This window comes from Salvelinus namaycush, unplaced genomic scaffold (assembly GCF_016432855.1).
Source record: "Salvelinus namaycush isolate Seneca unplaced genomic scaffold, SaNama_1.0 Scaffold337, whole genome shotgun sequence".
Lineage (NCBI taxonomy): Eukaryota > Metazoa > Chordata > Actinopteri > Salmoniformes > Salmonidae > Salvelinus > Salvelinus namaycush.
The window spans coordinates 32,195-40,000 of record NW_024060308.1 but is presented as its reverse complement, the minus strand read 5'-3'; the positions used below and the strand labels follow the sequence as shown (position 1 = coordinate 40,000).

The 7,806-nt window shown below is 45.4% G+C and overlaps 1 protein-coding gene across 1 annotated transcript in view; it reads right to left on the bottom strand.

Annotated features, from left to right (window-relative positions):
* The window catches only part of LOC120040239 (neuronal-specific septin-3-like), a 29,636-nt gene extending 22,425 nt beyond the window's left edge, over positions 1-7,211 (bottom strand). Inside the window, exon 1 of the mRNA XM_038985457.1 lies at positions 7,131-7,211. The gene's annotated coding sequence lies outside the window, so the exon portion shown is untranslated. The remainder of the gene's footprint in view (positions 1-7,130) is intronic.
* Between the last annotated feature and the right edge of the window lie 595 nt (positions 7,212-7,806).

Sequence of the window (7,806 nt, the reverse complement as noted above, 5' to 3'; positions counted from 1 at the left end):
AACAGATGATGAACAGAGGAGAGGAGAGAAGAAGAGGAGAGATGATGAACAGAGGAGAGGAGAGAAGAAGAGGAGAGATGATGAACAGAGGAGAGAAGAGGAGAGATGATGAACAGAGGAGAGAAAAGGAGAATAACAGATGATGAACAGAGGAGAGGAAAGGAGAAGAGGAGAGATGATGAACAGAGGAGAGAAGAGGAGAGATGATGAACAGAGGAGAAACAGAACAGATGATGAACAGAGGAGAGGAGAACAGATGATGAACAGAGGAGAGGAGAGAAGAAGAGGAGAGATGATGAACAGAGGAGAGAAGAGGAGAGATGATGAACAGAGGAGAGGAGAACAGATGATGAACAGAGGAGAGGAGAACAGATGATGAACAGAGGAGAAACAGAACAGATGATGAACAGAGGAGAGGAGAACAGATGATGAACAGAGGAGAGAAGAAGAGAATAACAGATGATGAACAGAGGAGAGGAGAACAGATGATGAACAGAGGAGAAACAGAACAGATGATGAACAGAGAAGAGAATAACAGATGATGAACAGAGGAGAAACAGAACAGATGATGAACAGAGGAGAGAATAACAGATGATGAACAGAGGAGAGGAAAGGAGAAGAGGAGAGATGATGAACAGAGGAGAGAAGAGGAGAGATGATGAACAGAGGAGAGAAGAGGAGAGATGATGAACAGAGGAGAGGAGAGAAGAAGAGGATAGATGATGAACAGAGGAGAGAAGAGATGATGAACAGAGGAGAGGAGAGAAGAAGAGGAGAGATGATGAACAGAGGAGAGAAGAGGAGAGATGATGAACAGAGGAGAGGAGAGAAGAAGAGGAGAGATGATGAACAGAGGAGAGAAGAGGAGAATAACAGATGATGAACAGAGGAGAGGAGAGAAGAAGAGGAGAGATGATGAACAGAGGAGAGAAGAGGAGAGATGATGAACAGAGGAGAGAAAAGGAGAATAACAGATGATGAACAGAGGAGAGGAAAGGAGAAGAGGAGAGATGATGAACAGAGGAGAGAAGAGGAGAGATGATGAACAGAGGAGAAACAGAACAGATGATGAACAGAGGAGAGGAGAACAGATGATGAACAGAGGAGAGGAGAGAAGAAGAGGAGAGATGATGAACAGAGGAGAGGAGAACAGATGATGAACAGAGGAGAGGAGAGAAGAAGAGGAGAGATGATGAACAGAGGAGAGAAGAGGAGAATAACAGATGATGAACAGAGGAGAGAAGAGGAGAGATGATGAACAGAGGAGAAACAGAACAGATGATGAACAGAGGAGAGGAGAACAGATGATGAACAGAGGAGAGGAGAGAAGAAGAGGAGAGATGATGAACAGAGGAGAGAAGAGGAGAATAACAGATGATGAACAGAGGAGAGGAGAGAAGAAGAGGAGAGATGATGAACAGAGGAGAGAAGAGGAGAGATGATGAACAGAGGAGAGAAAAGGAGAATAACAGATGATGAACAGAGGAGAGGAAAGGAGAAGAGGAGAGATGATGAACAGAGGAGAGAAGAGGAGAATAACAGATGATGAACAGAGGAGAGGAGAGAAGAAGAGGAGAGATGATGAACAGAGGAGAGAAGAGGAGAAGAGGAGAGATGATGAACAGAGGAGAGAAGAGAAGAAGAGGAGAGATGATGAACAGAGGAGAGAAGAGGAGAAGAGGAGAGATGATGAACAGAGGAGATAAGAGAAGAAGAGGAGAGATGAAGAACAGAGGGCCTTCAGAAAGTATTCATACCCCTTGACTTACTCTACATTTTCATGTGTTCCAGCCTGAAATCAAAATAGATTAAAAATAAATAAATTCTGACCCATCTACACACAATACCCCATAATGACACTGTCAAAACATGTTTGTAGATGTTTTTTCTCAAAATGTATTGAAAATTAAATACAAAAATATCTAATTTACATACGTATTCACATCCCTGAGTCAATACATGTTAGAATCACCTTTGGCCGTGATTACAGCTGTCCTTCTTTCAGAGTCTTTCTGGGTAAGTCTCTAAGAGCATTACACACCTGGATTGTGTGATATTTGATCAACATATTGATTGTTGATCATTGCTAGACAACCATTTTCAAGTCTTACCATAGATTTTCAAACAGATTTAAGTCCAAACTGTAAACGTGTATTTGAGTATTAAAAGGGCTTCTAAAGTTTGTCATTTCTACTTTGAAATGTCAGATTTGAACTTTATCTAAACATTTTATCAACCCTTACAAACATGTCTATGAATTATAATTCACATTTCCTGCTTCTGCAGAGGAATAGATGTTACTTTCTATACATGTAAACTCTTGTTGACGGTCCATCTTCCTCCAACTGGATGTCATGAACATTAGCTGTAGTGAGATGGAGGTGTGTTTACTGTTGGCACAAGATGGCACCTAGCCCAGTTTAACCACGTCTTCCTGAACCCGTCTCTTAGCTAGCCCAGTTTAACCACGTCTTCCTGAAACTGTCTCTTAGCTAGACAGTTTAACCACGTCTCCTTTCTGAACCCGTCTCTTAGCTAGCCCAGTTTAACCACGTCTTCCTGAAACTGTCTCTTAGCTAGACACAGTTTAACCACGTCTCCTTTCTGAACCCGTCTCTTAGCTAGCCCAGTTTAACCACGTCTCCTTTCTGAACCCGTCTCTTAGCTAGACACAGTTTAACCACGTCTTCTTTCTGAACCCGTCTCTTAGCTAGACCCAGTTTAACCACGTCTTCCTGAAACTGTCTCTTAGCTAGACCCAGTTTAACCACGTCTTCTTTCTGAACCCGTCTCTTAGCTAGACCCAGTTTAACCACGTCTTCCTGAAACTGTCTCTTAGCTAGACCCAGTTTAACCACGTCTTCTCTTAGCTAGACCCAGTTTAACCACGTCTCCTTTCTGAACCCGTCTCTTAGCTAGACCCAGTTTAACCACGTCTCCTTTCTGAACCCGTCTCTTAGCTAGACCCAGTTTAACCACGTCTCCTTTCTGAACCCGTCTCTTAGCTAGACCCAGTTTAACCACGTCTCCTTTCTGAACCCGTCTCTTAGCTAGACCCAGTTTAACCACGTCTCCTTTCTGAACCCGTCTCTTAGCTAGACCCAGTTTAACCACTATTGCTTCCGCTGTGCCCTAATTAATAAATATTGATGAATCGGGGAATCAGGGAATCATCACCTGACTGAACCGTGATTCGATGTTGAACACAGCTCTACACAGTTAGTGGATCAACACTGTATCAGCACGTTCCTCAGAGAATTACCAAAGATTACCAAAATGATGTGATAGCACATTTCTTGCCTCATAAGAACACGCACGCACACACACACACAAAAACACGCACACACGCACGCACACACACACAAAAACACGCACGCACGCACGCACGCACGCACACACACACACAAAAACACGCACGCACGCACACACACACACACACACACACACACACACACACACACACACACACACACACACACACACACACACACACACACACACACACACACACACACACACACACACACAAAAGAGTGTTGAGCAACAGTTAGCTCCACAGTGACAGGGGGGGGGGGGGGGGGGGGGGGTAGAGACACAGCACTGCTAAAATGGTGTCACACTTTACATATGAAAGAGCAGTGAGATTCATCAACATGTGCTGTATCACATGGCCACAACCACAAACATTCACTAGTCAACAACTAACAACAGAAACCTTCCTACTAAATATTTCTCAGCATCGAGGCTCAGACCAAAACATACTGCCGTTCAAAGTAAACCAAGACATTCTTTTCATTTTACTTTTGAAGAAAATCCATTATTCAGAAAAACATGCATTGTAACAGCCCGGTCCAGACTGTTGCCCTTCCCCCCTTTTCCCACCGCTGAAGTGGACCGATCCAGCCAGGTCTCATGGTTTGAAGAGGCATTCAGATCGGCCCATAGAGGCCGCAGGGGGAGGATATAAAAGATTCCTACCTTCTCTCATTCACAAAAGCCAGTCCGATTCCCGTTCTCTCTCTCTCAACGCTCCAGTCCTCAACCATACAGCTGCCTGCCCACCAGGCAGAGAAGAAGAGAAGGCGAAAGTCCTTCTTTTTCTTCTCTTTCTTTGCTCAGTTTATCCACTCGCTTTCCTGAGCTGGAGAGGCGATGGGGAGGATTTGAGCTGATGCCTCTAATTCCTCTACCTCTCTCTGTCTCTCTCTCTCTCTGACTGACTTTCTCCCTCTCTCTTGCACTACCTCGCTGTCTGTCTCTCTCTCTGTGTGTGTGTGTGAGAGCGGGGGTGATGGCTGATGCAGCTCACAGCCATTCACATGCAGATTGGCTCAAGGAGCTTCCACTAATCCAACAGAGGACTTCACCTCTCTGCTGCCTAGCACTCCCTCCCCCTTCCTTCCCTCCCCCATTCCTCTCTCCTTTCTAAGACTCATTTACACACCAGTAGCTGGGTCATCAGACTTCTGGCAAGTGTGAATTGGTGTGAATGTCTGTGTATTTAAATGTGGGTGTGTTTGTGTTTGTGTGTTTGTGTGTGTGTGTGTGTCTATCAAGAGAGAATGAGAGCTCCCTGCCGACTGCAGATTCAAGCCTAGAAGTAATTGACCTATAAAATCAATGAGTAGAAAACGTTTCTCTGTCTGTGACGAAAGTAGCCGGTGCGGACCCATACACCCTCCTCCCTCCCATACACCCCTCCTCCCTCCCATACACCCCTCCTCCCTCCCATACACCTCTCCTCCCTCCCATACACCCTCCTCCCTCCCTTAGACCCCTCCTTCCTCCCATACACCCCTCCTCCCTCCCATACACCCCTCCTCCCCCCCATACACCCCTCCTCCCCCCCATACACCCCTCCTCCCCCCCATACACCCCTCCTCCCTCCCTTACACCCCTCCTCCCTCCCATACACCCCTCCTCCCCCCCATACACCCCTCCTCCCTCCCACACACCCATCTCCCTCCCATACACCCCTCCTCCCTCCCATACACCCTCCTGTCTCTCATCTCTCTCTCTCTCTCTGACTATCACTCTGTGATCAAATAAACTATTTTATTTCTCCACAAATACCAGTACAGTATATTTTGGTTATCACTACGGCAACAACCTCCAGGAACTAGATGCTATTTACATCTTACAGTTATTAAGAAAATCAGGAAAAATAATAAAAACTCTCTCTCCATCACTCTCTCTCTGTTTCTCTGTATGGCTACACACATAGCTACATAGCAGTATGGCTACACACATAGCTACATAGCTGTATGGCTACACACATAGCTACATAGCAGTATGTCTACATACATAGCTACATAGCTGTATGGCTACACACATAGCTACATAGCAGTATGTCTACATACATAGCTACATAGCAGTATGGCTACACACATAGCTACATAGCTGTATGGCTACACACATAGCTACATAGCTGTATGGCTACACACATAGCTACATAGCTGTATGGCTACACACTTAGCTACATAGCAGTATGGCTACACACATAGCTACATAGCTGTATGGCTACACACATAGCTACATAGCTGTATGGCTACACACATAGCTACATAGCAGTATGGCTACACACATAGCTACATAGCTGTATGGCTACACACATAGCTACATAGCTGTATGGCTACACACATAGCTACATAGCTGTATGGCTACACACATAGCTACATAGCAGTATGGCTACATACATAGCTACATAGCTGTATGGCTACACACATAGCTACATAGCTGTATGGCTACACACATAGCTACATAGCTGTATGGCTACACACATAGCTACATAGCTGTATGGCTACACACATAGCTACATAGCAGTATGGCTACACACATAGCTACATAGCTGTATGGCTACACACATAGCTACATAGCTGTATGGCTACACACATAGCTACATAGCAGTATGTCTACATACATAGCTACATAGCAGTATGGCTACACACATAGCTACATAGCTGTATGGCTACACACATAGCTACATAGCTGTATGGCTACACACATAGCTACATAGCTGTATGGCTACACACTTAGCTACATAGCAGTATGGCTACACACATAGCTACATAGCAGTATGGCTACACACATAGCTACATAGCTGTATGGCTACACACATAGCTACATAGCTGTATGGCTACACACATAGCTACATAGCTGTATGGCTACACACATAGCTACATAGCAGTATGGCTACACACATAGCTACATAGCAGTATGGCTACATACATAGCTACATAGCAGTATGGCTACACACATAGCTACATAGCTGTATGGCTACACACATATCTACAGAGCAGTATGGCTACACACATAGCTACATAGCTGTATGGCTACACACATAGCTACATAGCTGTATGGCTACACACATAGCTACATAGCTGTATGGCTACACACATAGCTACATAGCAGTATGGCTACACACATAGCTACATAGCTGTATGGCTACACACATAGCTACATAGCTGTATGGCTACACACATAGCTACATAGCTGTATGGCTACACACATAGCTACATAGCAGTATGGCTACATACATAGCTACATAGCTGTATGGCTACACACATAGCTACATAGCTGTATGGCTACATACATAGCTACATAGCTGTATGGCTACACACATAGCTACATAGCTGTATGGCTACAAACATAGCTACATAGCAGTATGGCTACAAACATAGTTACATGGCTATTTAAACACTTCCCTATGTAGTTCTCTGTATGTGGTTAACACACAGCAGTCAATCAATGCTGATTTAAACAAAGGAAACTCACTGATAGACAAACAGGGAGAGAGAGAGAGAGAGACAGACAGAGGGAGAGACAGACAGAGAGAGAGACAGAGACAGACACAGAGAGACAGAGACAGACAGAGAGAGAGAGAGAGACAGAGAGAGACAGACAGAGGTAGAGACAGACAGAGAGAGAGACAGAGACAGACACAGAGAGACAGAGACAGACAGAGAGATAAGAAAGCAGACCTGTTGTGATTCCTTTGAGACGGTAGGCCATTATTGAAGGCACCAAGGGCCCTCACCCCTTAAACTCCTCTCTTCTCATCCCCTTCTCTCCTTCCCCCCTCACACTGCCCTCTCCTCTACCCCTTCAGAATAATGGAAACAGTTCTTTACCTCTAGTGGAGACAGGAGCAGTCAGGAAACCATGTGCTGATAACACTCCCCTGTATTCAATAAACAGAGAAGTACTCAGGATCCCAGTTCAGTTAGCAGACCGCCACTGTGTGTGTGGATGGGTGTGTCGGCCCGTGTGTGTGTGCATGCATGCGTGTGTGTGTGTGTGTACGTGTGTGTGCATGCATGTGTGGGGGTGTCGGACAGTGTGTCAAAGGGTGATGCATTTCCTGCCCCGTGGGGCAACAGCTTCCTGACTATATCTTTAACCAGCTGGAAACCTCTCTGTCTCTCTCTGTCTCTGTCTCTGTCTCTCTCTGTCTCTGTCTCTGTCTCTGTCTCTGTCTGTCTCTGTCTCTCTCTGTCTCTGTCTCTGTCTCTGTCTCTCTCTGTCTCTGTCTCTATCTCTCTCTCTGTCTCTCTGTCTGTCTCTCTGTCTCTCTCTCTGTCTCTCTCTCTGTCTCTGTCTCTCTCTCTGTCTCTCTGTCTCTCTCTCTCTGTCTCTCTGTCTCTCTGTCTCTGTCTCTCTGTCTCCCTCTCTGTCTCTCTCTGTCTGCCTCTCTCTCTGTCTCTCTCTCTGTCTCTGTCGCTCTCTCTGTCTCTCTCTCTGTCTCTGTCTCTCTCTCTGTCTCTCTCTCTGTCTCTCTCTCTCTCTCTCAATTCAATTCAATTCAAT